The sequence below is a fragment of the Arachis stenosperma genome, chromosome 10, assembly GCF_014773155.1.
Source record: "Arachis stenosperma cultivar V10309 chromosome 10, arast.V10309.gnm1.PFL2, whole genome shotgun sequence".
NCBI classification, from domain to species: Eukaryota; Viridiplantae; Streptophyta; class Magnoliopsida; order Fabales; family Fabaceae; genus Arachis; species Arachis stenosperma.
Genome location: NC_080386.1, coordinates 41892114 through 41905464, shown reverse-complemented (window position 1 = coordinate 41905464; position 13351 = coordinate 41892114). Strand labels below are relative to the sequence as shown.

At 41.0% G+C, this 13351-nt stretch overlaps 1 non-coding gene across 1 annotated transcript; it reads left to right on the top strand.

The window, feature by feature from the left end:
• The first annotated feature begins 6915 nt into the window (after positions 1 to 6915).
• On the top strand, positions 6916 to 7023 carry LOC130958582 (small nucleolar RNA R71). Its single transcript, XR_009077695.1, has one exon. It is a non-coding gene; the product is annotated as a small nucleolar RNA R71 (small nucleolar RNA).
• Positions 7024 to 13351: the final 6328 nt, after the last annotated feature.

Genomic DNA, 13351 nt, shown 5'->3' with positions numbered 1-13351 from the left:
CATAGATTAAGGTGTGGAGCTCTGTTGTACCTCGAGTATTAATGCAATTACTATTGTTCTTCTATTCAATTCAGCTTGTTCTTATTCCAAGATATTCATTCGCACTCAAGAACTTGATGAATGTGATGATTATGTGACACTCATCATCATTCACACTTATGAACGCGTGCCTGACAACCACTCCCGTTCTACAAGCAAACAAGGCTTGAATGTTTATCTCTTGGATTCCTTAATCAGAATCTTCGTGGTATAAGCTAGAATTGATGGCGGCATTTAAGAGAATCCGGAAGGTCTAAACCTTGTCTGTGGTATTCTGAGTAGGATTCAATGATTGAATGACTGTGACGAGCTTCAAACTCCTGAAGGCTGGGCGTTAGTGACAGACGCAAAAGAATCAATGGATTCTACTCCAACCTGATTGAGAACCGACAGATGATTAGCCGTGCCGTGACAGTGAATCCAGAGCTCTCAACGCTCCAAATGGATATTTCATACTTTATTCGGAAATTGACGACGTAACTTGGCGTTGAACGCCAAGTACATGCTGCTGTCTGGAGTTAAACGCCAGAAAAACGTCATGATCCGGAGTTGAACGCCCAAAACACGCTATAACTTGGAGTTCAACTCCAAGAAAAGCCTCAGCTCGTGGATAGATCAAGCTCAGCCCAAGCATACACCAATTGGGCCCCAGAAGTGGATTTATGCATCAATTACTTACTCATGTAAACCCTAGTAGCTAGTCTAGTATAAATAGGATGATTTACTACTGTATTAGACATCTTTTGACAGTTTAATCTCTTGACTGTTTAGCCTTTGATTATTTGGTCTCTTGATCACTCAGGAGGGCTGGCCATTCGGCCATGCCTGAACTTTTCACTTATGTATTTTCAACGGTGGAGTTTCTACACACCATAGATTAAGGGTGTGGAGCTCTGCTGTACCTCAAGTTTCAATACAATTATTATTACTTTTTATTCAATTCTCTTTTATTCTTATTCCAAGATATACGTTGCACAACACTTTGATGAATGTGATGATCCGTGACACTCATCATCATTCTCACCTATGAACGCACATGATTGACAACCACTTCCGTTCTACCTTAGGCCGGGCGAATATCTCTAGATTCCCCAACAGAATCTTCGTGGTATAAGCTAGATAGATGGCGGCATTCATGGGGATCCGGAAGGTCTAACCTTGTTTGTGGTATTCCGAGTAGGATCCTGGAAATCCGGAAAGTCTAACCTTGTCTGTGGTATTCCGAGTAGGATTCGGTATTGAATGACTGTGACGAGCTTCAAACTCCTGAAGGCTGGGCGTTAGTGACAGACGCAAAAGAATCAATGGATTCTACTCCAACCTGATTGAGAACCGACAGATGATTAGCCGTGCCGTTGGTGCACGAAATTGTGATCATTATTTTTACACAAAACAATCCCCGGTAATGGCTCCAAAGACTTGGTGCTCAATACCATGGCATAAACACAACTTCGCACAACTAACCAGCAAGTGCACTGGGTCGTCCAAGTAATAAACCTTACGCGAGTAAGGGTCGATCCCACGGAGATTGTTGCTATGAAGCAAGCTATGGTCACCTTGTAAATCTCAGTCAGGCAGACTCAAATGGGTATAGTGATAAACGAATAAAGCATAAAGATAAAGATAGAGATACTTATGTATATCATTGGTGAGAGCTTCAGATAAGCAAATGAAGATGCCTTCCCTTCCGTCTCTCTGCTTTCCTACTGTCTTCATCCAATCCTTCTTACTCCTTTCCATGGCAAGCTCATGTAGGGTTTCACCGTTGTCAGTGGCTACCTCCCATCCTCTCAGTGAAAATGTTCCCATGCTCTGTCACAGCATATGGCTAATCAGCTATCGGTTCTCGGTCAGGCCGGAATAAAATCCATCGATCCTTTTGCGTCTGTCACTAACGCCCCGCCTGCTAGGAGTTTGAAGCACGTCACAGTCATTCAATCATTGAATCCTACTCAGAATACCACAGACAAGGTTAGACCTTCCGGATTCTCTTGAATGCCGCCATCAGTTCTTGCCTATACCACGAAGACTCTGATCTCACGGAATGGCTGGCTCGTTTGTCAGGCGAGCACTCGGTTGTCAGGCGATTAACCATGCATCGTGTTATCAGGAATCCAAGAGATATTCACTAGAGCTTTGATTGCTTGTAGAACAAGAATGGTTGTCAGTCACTTTGTTCATGAGTGAGAATGATGATGAGTGTCACAGATCATCACCTTCATCAAGTTGAAGAACAAGTGATATCTTGGACAAAGAACAAGCGGAATTGAATAGAAGAACAATAGTAATTGCATTAATACTCGAGGTACAGCAGAGCTCCACACCTTAATCTATGGTGTGTAGAAACTCCACCGTTGAAAATACATAAGAACAAGGTATAGGCATGGCCGTGAGGCCAGCCTCCCAGTGATCAAAAGATTCAAAGACCTAAAGATGATCTAAGATCCCAAGATGAAAATACAAAAGTAAAAGGTCCTACTTATAGAAAACTAGTAGCCTAGGGTGTATAGAGATGAGTAAATGACATAAAAATCCACTTCCGGGCCCACTTGGTGTGTGCTTGGGCTGAGCAATGAAGCATTTTCGTGTAGAGACTCTTCTTGGAGTTAAACGCCAGCTTTTGTGCCAGTTTGGGCGTTTAACTCGCATTTAGGTGCCAGTTTCGGCGTTTAACGCTGGAATTTCTTGAGGTGACTTTGAACGCCGGTTTGGGCCATCAAATCTTGGGCAAAGTATGGACTATCATATATTGCTGGAAAGCCCAGGATGTCTACTTTCCAACGCCGTTGAGAGCGCGCCAATTGGGCTTCTGTAGCTCCAGAAAATCCACTTTGAGTGCAGGGAGGTCAGAATCCAACAGCATCTGCAGTCCTTTTGAGTCTCTGGATCAGATTTTTGCTCAGATCCCTCAATTTCAGCCAGAAAATACCTGAAATTACAGAAAAACACACAAACTCATAGTAAAGTCCAGAAAAGTGAATTTTAACTAAAAACTAATAAAAATATACTAAAAACTAACTAAAAGATACTAAAAACATACTAAAAACAATGCCAAAAAGCGTACAAATTATCCGCTCATCACAACACCAAACTTAAATTGTTGCTTGTCCCCAAGCAACTGAAAATCAAATAAGATAAAAAGAAGAGAATATACTATAGACTCCAAATTATCAATGAAACTTAGCTCCAAATTAGATGAGCGGGACTAGTAGCTTTTTGCCTCCGAACAGTTTTGGCATCTCACTTTATCCCTTGAAATTCAGAATGATTGGCTTCTTTAGGAACTCAGAATCCAGATAGTGTTATTGATTCTCCTAGTTAAGTATGATGATTCTTGAACACAGCTACTTCATGAGTCTTGGCCGTGGCCCAAAGCACTCTGTCTTCCAGTATTACCACCGGATACATACATGCCACAGACACATAATTGGGTGAACCTTTTCAGATTGTGACTCAGCTTTGCTAGAGTCCCCAATTAGAGGTGTCCAGGGTTCTTAAGCACACTCTTTTTGCCTTGGATCACAACTTTATTTCTTTCTTTTTCTTTTTCTCCCCTTTTTCATTTTTTTTTTGCTTGCTTCTCTCTTTTTTTGTATTCACTGCTTTTTCTTGCTTCAAGAATCATTTTTATGATTTTTCAGATCCTCAGTAACATGTCTCCTTTTTCATCATTCTTTCAAGAGCCAACAATTTTAACATTCATGAACAACAAATTCAAAAGACATATGCACTGTTCAAGCATACATTCAGAAAACAAAAAGTATTGTCGCCACATCAAACTAATTAAGCTAGTTTTAAAGATGAATTCGAAATCCTGTACTTCTTGTTCTTTTGTAATAAAAACAGTTTTCATTTAAGAAAGGTGATGGATTCATATTCATAGCTTTAAGGCATAGACACTAAGACACTAATGATCATAAGACACAAACATAGATAAACATAAAGCATAATTTTCGAAAAACAGAAAATTAAAGAACAAGGAGATTAAAGAACGGGTCCACCTTAGTGATGGCGGCTTGTTCTTCCTCTTGAAGATCTTATGGAGTGCTTGAGCTCCTCAATGTCTCTTCCTTGTCTTTGTTGCTCCTCTCTCATGATTCTTTGATCTTCTCTAATTTCATGGAGGAGAGTGCATCCCTTGAGGTATCTCAGGGACTTCATGAAGAGGAGGATCTCTTGTTTGCTCCATCCTTTTCTTAGTGATGGGCTTGAGGTCATGCCTTCTCAGTTGAACCGGCTTCCCTCTTGAATTTCTCTTCCATTGGGCGTCCTCTTCACAGATATCTATGAGGACTTGGTCCAACCTTTGATCAAAGTTGACCCTTCTTCATGGCCACAACTTCATAGAAGTGGTCTTGATGCACCCTTGAGATGAATCTCTCCATCTCTCATGACTCGGAGGTAGAAGCTTTTGCCTTTCCTTTCCTCTTTCTAGAGGTTTCTCCGGCCTTGGATGCCATAAATGGTTATGGAAAAACAAAAAGCAATGCTTTTACCACACCAAACTTAAAAGGTTTGCTCGTCCTCGAGCAAAAGAAGAAAGAAGAGAGTAGAAGAAGAAGAAATGGAGGAGAGGGAGATGGCTTTGTGGTTCGGCCAAAAGGGGAAGAAGTAGTGTTTAGGTGATGTGAAAATGAAGGAGTGAAGAAGGGTTTTTGGGGAAGAGGTGTTGAGGTGATTGGTGAATGGGTGAAGAAGAGAGAGTGTGGTGGGGTTGGTGGGGATCCTGTGGGGTCTACGGATCCTGTGGTGTCAAGGAAAAGTCATTCCTGCACCAAATGTTGCTCAAAATCACGTTTTGAGCCATTTCTGGCGTTAAACGCCGGGCTGATGCCCATTCCTGGCGTTTAATGCCAAGTTCTTGCCCTTTTCTGGCGTTTAACGCCAGTCTGGTGCCCCTTTCTGGCGTTAAACACCCAGAATGGTGCCAGACTGGGCGTTAAACGCCCAACTGCTACCCTCACTGGCGTTTAAACGCCAGTGAGTTCTTCCTCCAGGGTGTGCTGTTTTTCTTCCTGTTTTTCATTCTGTTTTTGCTTTTTCAATTGATTTTGTGACTTCTCATGATCATCAACCTACAAAATAAGATAAAATAACAAAGGAAAATATATAAAATATAACATTGGGTTGCCTCCCAACAAGCGCTTCTTTAATGTCAGTAGCTTGATAGAGGGCTCTCATGGAGCCTCACAGATACTCAGAGCAATGTTGGAACCTCCCAACACCAAACTTAGAGTTTGAATGTGGGGGTTCAACACCAAACTTAGAGTTTGGTTGTGGCCTCCCAACACCAAACTTAGAGTTTGACTGTGGGGGCTCTGTTTGTCTCTGATTTGAGAGAAGCTCTTCATGCTTCCTCTCCATGATGACAGAGGGATATCCTTGAGCCTTAAACACATAGGATTTTTCATTCACTTGAATGATCAGTTCACCTCCATCAACATCAATCACAGCCTTTGCTGTGGCTAGGAAGGGTCTACCAAGGATGATGGATTCATCCATGCACCTCCCAGTCTCTAGGACTATGAAATCAGTAGGGATGTAATGGTCTTCAACTTTTACCAAAACATTCTCCACAAGTCCATGAGCTTGTTTTCTTGAGTTGTCTGCCATCTCTAGTGAGATTCGTGCAGCTTGTACCTCAAAGATCCCTAGCTTCTCCATTACAGAGAGAGGCATGAGGTTCACACTTGACCCTAAGTCACACAGAGCCTTCTTGAAGGTCATGGTGCCTATGGTACAAGGTATTGAAAACTTCCCAGGATCTTGTCTCTTTTGAGGTAATTTCTGCCTAGACAAGTCATCCAGTTCTTTGGTGAGCAAAGGAGGTTCATCCTCCCAAGTCTCATTTCCAAATAACTTGTCATTTAGCTTCATGATTGCTCCAATATATTTAGCAACTTGCTCTTCAGTGACATACTCATCCTCTTCAGAGGAAGAATACTCATCAGAGCTCATGAAGGGCAGAAGTAAGTCCAATGGAATCTCTATGGTCTCATTTTGAGCTTCAGATTCCTATGGTTCCTCATTGGGGAACTCAGAGGAGGTTGATGCACGCCCATTGAGGTCTTCCTCAGTGGCGTCCTCTTCCTCTCTTTCCTCTCCAGATTCGGCCATGGTTATGGCTTTGCACTCTCCTTTTGGATTTTCTTCTGTATTACTTGGGAGAGTACTAGGAGGAAGTTCAGTAACTTTCTTGCTCAGCTGTCCCACTTGTGCTTCCAAATTCCTAATGGAAGACCTTGTTTCAGTCATGAAACTTTGAGTGGTTTTGATTAGATCAGAGACCATGGTTGCTAAGTCAGAGGGGTTCTGCTTAGAATTCTCTGTCTGTTGCTGAGAAGATGATGGAAAAGGTTTGCTATTGCTAAACCTGTTTCTTCCACCATTGTTGTTGTTGAAACCTTGTTGAGGTCTCTCTTGATTCTTCCATGAGAAATTTGGGTGATTTCTCCATGAAGAATTGTAGGTGTTTCCATAGGGTTCTCCTAGGTAATTCACCTCTTCCATTGAAGGGTTCTCAGGATCATAAGCTTCTTCCTCAGATGAAGCATCCTTAGTACTGCTTGGTGCATTTTGCATTCCAGACAGACTTTGAGAAATCAAATTGACTTGTTGAGTCAATATCTTGTTCTGAGCCAGTATGGCATTCAGAGCATCAATCTCAAGAACTCCTTTCTTCTGATTAGTCCCATTGTTCACAGGATTCCTTTCAGAAGTGTACATGAATTGGTTATTTGCAACCATTTCAATGAGTTCTTGAGCCTCTGTAGGCGTCTTCTTCAGATGAAGAGATCCTCCAGCAGAGCTATCCAAAGACATCTTGGATAGTTCAGAGAGACCATCATAGAAAATACCTATGATGCTCCATTCAGAAAGCATGTCTGAGGGACACTTTCTGATTAATTGTTTGTATCTTTCCCAAGCTTCATAGAGGGATTCACCATCCTTCTGTCTGAAGGTTTGGACTTCCACTCTAAGCTTACTCAATTTTGAGGTGGAAAGAACTTTGCCAAGAAGGCATTGACTAGCTTTTCCCAAGAGTCCAGGCTTTCTTTAGGTTGTGAGTCCAACCATATTCTAGCTCTGTCTCTTACAGCAAAAGGGAATAGCATCAGTCTGTAGACCTCAGGGTCACCCCATTAGTCTTGACTGTGTCACAGATTTGCAAGAACTCAGCTAAAACTGATGAGGATCTTCCAATGGAAGTCCATGGAACTTGCAATTCTGTTGCATTAGAGAAACTAATTGAGGCTTAAGCTCAAAGTTGTTTGCTCCAATGGCAGGGATAGAGATGCTTCTCCCATAGAAGTCGGGAGTAGGTGCAGTAAAGTCACCCAGCACCTTCCTTGCATTGTTGGCATTGTTGTTGTTTTCGGCTGCCATAGGTTCTTCTTCCTTGAAGAATTCGGTTAGGTCCTCTACAGAGAATTGTGCCTTAGCTTCTCTTAGCTTTCGCTTCAAGGTCCTTTCAGGTTCAGGGTCAGCTTCAACAAGAATGCCTTTGTCTTTGTTCCTGCTCATATGAAAGAGAAGAGAACAAGAAAATATGGAATCCTCTATGTCACAGTATAGAGATTCCTGCTCATATTTTTTGTTTTTATGATTTTTTTATAATTTTTTTGTGCTTTTTTCGAAAATTATATGGAAATAGAAAATAAAGGTTTCAGAATTCTCAATTTGAATTTCCAGGAATCATTGTAATGCTAGTCTAAGACTCCGGTCCAGGAATTAGACATGGCTTCACAGCCAGCCAAGCTTTTAAAGAAAGCTTCGGTCCAAAACACTAGACATGGCCAATGGCCAGCCAAGCCTTAGCAGATCATTGCTCCAATAGCAAGATTGATAGAGATCATCAAGCTATTGTGATGATTAGTTGAAACCTCGGTCCAATAAGATTAGATATGGCTTCACAGCCAGCCAGATTTCAACAGATCATCATGAAACACTAGAATTCATTCTTAAGAACTCTGAAGAAAAACACCTAATCTAAGCAACAAGATGAACCGTCAGTTGTCCATACACAAACAATCCCTGGCAACGGCGCCAAAAACTTGGTGCACGAAATTGTGATCACTACTTTTACACAAAACAATCCCCGGTAATGGCTCCAAAGACTTGGTGCTCAATACCATGGCATAAACACAACTTCGCACAACTAACCAGCAAGTGCACTGGGTCGTCCAAGTAATAAACCTTACGCGAGTAAGGGTCGATCCCACGGAGATTGTTGCTATGAAGCAAGCTATGGTCACCTTGTAAATCTCAGTCAGGCAGACTCAAATGGGTATAGTGATAAACGAATAAAGCATAAAGATAAAGATAGAGATACTTATGTATATCATTGGTGAGAGCTTCAGATAAGCGAATGAAGATGCCTTCCCTTCCGTCTCTCTGCTTTCCTACTGTCTTCATCCAATCCTTCTTACTCTTTTCCATGGCAAGCTCATGTAGGGTTTCACAGTTGTCAGTGGCTACCTCCCATCCTCTCAGTGAAAATGTTCCCATGCTCTGTCACAGCATATGGCTAATCAGCTGTCGGTTCTCGGTCAGGCCGGAATAAAATCCATCGATCCTTTTGCGTCTGTCACTAACGCCCCGCCTGCTAGGAGTTTGAAGCACGTCACAGTCATTCAATCATTGAATCCTACTCAGAATACCACAGACAAGGTTAGACCTTCCGGATTCTCTTGAATGCCGCCATCAGTTCTTGCCTATACCACGAAGACTCTGATCTCACGGAATGGCTGGCTCGTTTGTCAGGCGAGCACTCGGTTGTCAGGCGATCAACCATGCATCGTGTTATCAGGAATCCAAGAGATATTCACTAGAGCTTTGATTGCTTGTAGAACAAGAATGGTTGTCAGTCACTTTGTTCATGAGTGAGAATGATGATGAGTGTCATGGATCATCACCTTCATCAAGTTGAAGAACAAGTGATATCTTGGACAAAGAACAAGCGGAATTGAATAGAATAACAATAGTAATTGCATTAATACTCGAGGTACAGCAGAGCTCCACACCTTAATCTATGGTGTGTAGAAACTCCACCGTTGAAAATACATAAGAACAAGGTCTAGGCATGGCCGTGAGGCCAGCCTCCCAGTGATCAAAAGATTCAAAGACCTAAAGATGATCTAAGATCCCAAGATGAAAATACAATAGTAAAAGGTCCTACTTATAGAAAACTAGTAGCCTAGGGTGTACAGAGATGAGTAAATGACATAAAAATCCACTTCCGGGCCCACTTGGTGTGTGCTTGGGCTGAGCAATGAAGCATTTTTGTGTAGAGACTCTTCTTGGAGTTAAACGCCAGCTTTTGTGCCAGTTTGGGCGTTTAACTCCCATTTAGGTGCCAGTTCCGGCGTTTAACGCTGGAATTTCTTGAGGTGACTTTGAACGCCGGTTTGGGCCATCAAATCTTGGGCAAAGTATGGACTATCATATATTGCTGGAAAGCCCAGGATGTCTACTTTCCAACGCCGTTGAGAGCGCGCCAATTGGGCTTCTGTAGCTCCAGAAAATCCACTTCGAGTGCAGGGAGGTCAGAATCCAACAGCATCTGCAGTCCTTTTGAGTCTTTGGATCAGATTTTTGCTCAGATCCCTCAATTTCAGCCAGAAAATACCTGAAATCACAGAAAAACACACAAACTCATAGTAAAGTCCAGAAAAGTGAATTTTAACTAAAAACTAATAAAAATATACTAAAAACTAACTCAAAGATATTAAAAACATACTAAAAACAATGCCAAAAAGCGTATAAATTATCCGCTCATCAATGCCTCAAGGGATGCACTTTCCTCCCAACAACTATTGGGAACAACTCAACACTTCCTTAGAAGATTTGAGCCACAATGTGGAACAATTAAGGGTGGAACATCATGAGCACTCCATCATTCTCCAAGAAATAAGAGAAGACTAAAGAACAATGAGGGAGGAGCAACAAAGGCAAGGAAGGGACATAGAAGAGCTTAAAGACATTGTTGGTCCTTCAAGAAGAAGACGCCACTAAAGGTGGATTCATTCCTTGTTCTTATTTCTTTCTGTTTTTCGATTTCTATGTTATGTTTATCTATGTTTTGTGTCTCTACTTCATGATCATTAGTATGTAACCATGTCTTAAAGCTATGAATAAATTCCATTAATCCTTCACCTCTCTTAAATGAAAAATGTTTTAATTCAAAAGAACAAGAAGTACATGAATTTCGAATTTATCCTTGAATTTAATTTAATTATATTGATGTGGTGACAATACTTTTTGTTTTCTGAATGAATGCTTGAACAGTGCATATCTCTTTTGATCTTGTTGTTTATGAATGTTAAAACTGTTGGCTCTTGAAAGAATGATGAACAAAGAGAAACGTTATTGATGATCTGAAAAATCATGAAATTGATTCTTGAAGCAAGAAAAAGCAGTGAATAGCAAAAGCTTGCGAAAAAAAATGGCAAAAAAAAAATAGAAAGAAAAAGAAAAAGCAAGCAGAAAAAGCCAATAGCCCTTAAAACCGAAAGGCAAGGGTAAAAAGGATCCAAGACTTTGAGCATCAATGGATAGGAGGGCCTAAGGAAATTAAATCCAGGTCTAAGCGGCTAAATCAAGCTGTCCCTAACCATGTGCTTGTGTCATGAAGGTCCAAGTGAAAAGCTTGAGACTGAGTGGTTAAAGTCGTGATCCAAAGCAAGAAGAGTGTGCTTAAGAGCTCTGGACACCTCTAACTGGGGACTCTAGCAAAGCTGAGTCACAATCTAAAAAGGTTCACCCAGTTATGTGTCTGTGGCATTTATGTATCCGGTGGTAATACTGGAAAACAAAATGCTTAGGGCCACGGCCAAGACTCATAAGTAGCTGTGTTCAAGAATCAACATGCTTAACTAGGAAAATCAATAACACTATCTGAAATTCTAAGTTCCTAGAGAAGCCAATCATTATGAACTTCAAAGGAAAAAGTGAGATGCCAAAACTGTTCAGAAGCAAAAAGCTACAAGTCCCGCTCATCTAATTATAATTAATATTCATTGATATTCTGGAATTTATAGTATATTCTCTTCTTTTTATCCCATTTGATTTTCAGTTGCTTGGGGACAAGCAACAATTTAAGTTTGGTGTTGTGATGAGCGGATAATTTATACGCTTTTTGGCATTATTTTTAGGTAGTTTTTAGTAAGTTCAAGCTACTTTTAGGGATGTTTTCATTAGTTTTTATGTTAAATTCACATTTCTGGACTTTACTATGAGTTTGTGTGTTTTTCTATGATTTCAGGTAATTTCTGGCTGAAATTGAGGGACTTGAGCAAAACTCTGAAAAAGGCTGACAAAAAGGACTGCTGATGTTGTTGGAAACTGACCTCCCTGCACTCGAAATGGATTTTCTGGAGCTACAGAACTCCAAATGGCACGCTCTCAACGGCGTTGAAAACTAGACATCCAGAGCTTTCCAGTAATATATAATAGTTCATACTTTATTCGGAAATTGACGACATAACTTGGCGTTAAACGCCAAGTACATGCTGCTGTCTTGAGTTAAACGCCAGAAAAACGTCATGATCTGGAGTTGAACGCCCAAAACACGCTATAACTTGGAGTTCAACTCCAAGAAAAGCCTCAGCTCGTGGATAGATCAAGCTCAGCCCAAGCATACACCAAGTGGGCCCCGGAAGTGGATTTATGCATCAATTACTTACTCATGTAAACCCTAGTAGCTAGTCTAGTATAAATAGGATGATTTACTACTGTATTAGACATCTTTTGACAGTTTAATCTCTTGACTGTTTAGCCTTTGATTATTCGGTCTCTTGATCACTCAGGAGGGCTGGCCATTCGGCCATGCCTGAACCTTTCACTTATGTATTTTCAACGGTGGAGTTTCTACACACCATAGATTAAGGGTGTGGAGCTCTGCTGTACCTCAAGTTTCAATACAATTATTATTACTTTTTATTCAATTCTCTTTTATTCTTATTCTAAGATATACGTTGCACAACACTTTGATGAATGTGATGATCCGTGACACTCATCATCATTCTCACCTATGAACGCGCGTGATTGACAACCACTTCCGTTCTACCTTAGGCCGGGCGAATATCTCTTAGATTCCCCAACAAAATCTTCGTGGTATAAGCTAGATAGATGGCGGCATTCATGGGGATCCGGAAGGTCTAACCTTGTCTGTGGTATTGATGAGCGGATAATTTATACGCTTTTTGGCATTGTTTTTAGGTAGTTTTTAGTAAGTTCAAGCTACTTTTAGGGATGTTTTCATTAGTTTTTATGTTAAATTCACATTTCTGGACTTTACTATGAGTTTGTGTGTTTTTCTGTGATTTTAGGTAATTTCTGGCTGAAATTGAGGGACTTGAGCAAAACTCTGAAAAAGGCTGACAAAAGGACTGCTGATGTTGTTGGAATCTGACCTCCTTGCACTCGAAATAGATTTTCTGGAGCTACAAAACTTCAAATGGCGCGCTCTCAACGGCGTTGGAAAGTAGACATCCAGAGCTTTCCAGCAATATATAATTGTTTATACTTCATTCGGAAATTGATGACGTAACTTGGCGTTGAACGCCAAGTACATGCTGCTGTCTGGAGTTAAATGCCAGAAACACGTCATGATCCGGAGTTGAACGCCCAAAACACGTCATAACTTGGAGTTCAACTCCAATAAAAGCCTCAGCTCGTGGATAGATCAAGCTCAGCCCAAACATAGACCAAGTGGGCCCCGGAAGTAGATTTATGCATCAATTACTTACTCATGTAAACCCTAGGAGCTAGTTTATTATAAATAGAACTTTTTACTATCATAATCTCATCCTGGATTGTATTTTGAATCCTGTGATCACGTTTTGGGGGCTGGCCATTCGGCCATGCCTGAACCTTTTACTTATGTATTTTCAACGGTGGAGTTTCTGCACACCATAGATTAAGGGTGTGGAGCTCTGCTGTACCTCAAGTATTAATACAGTTACTATTTTCTTTTATTCAATTCTCTGTTATTCTTATTCCAAGATATTCATTCGCACCCAAGAACATGATGAATGTGGTGATTATGTGATGCTCATCATCATTCTCACCTATGAACGCGCGTGATTGACAACCACCTTCGTTCTACATGCAACCGAGCTTGAATGTGTATCTCTTAGATTCCCCAACAGAATCTTCGTGGTATAAGCTAGATAGATGGCGGCATTTATGAGGATCCGGAAAGTCTCACCTTGTCTATGTATTCCGAGTAGGATCCTGGGAATCCGGAAAGTCTAACCTTGTCTGTGGTATTCCGAGTAGGATTCCGGTAATGAATGACTATGACGTGCTT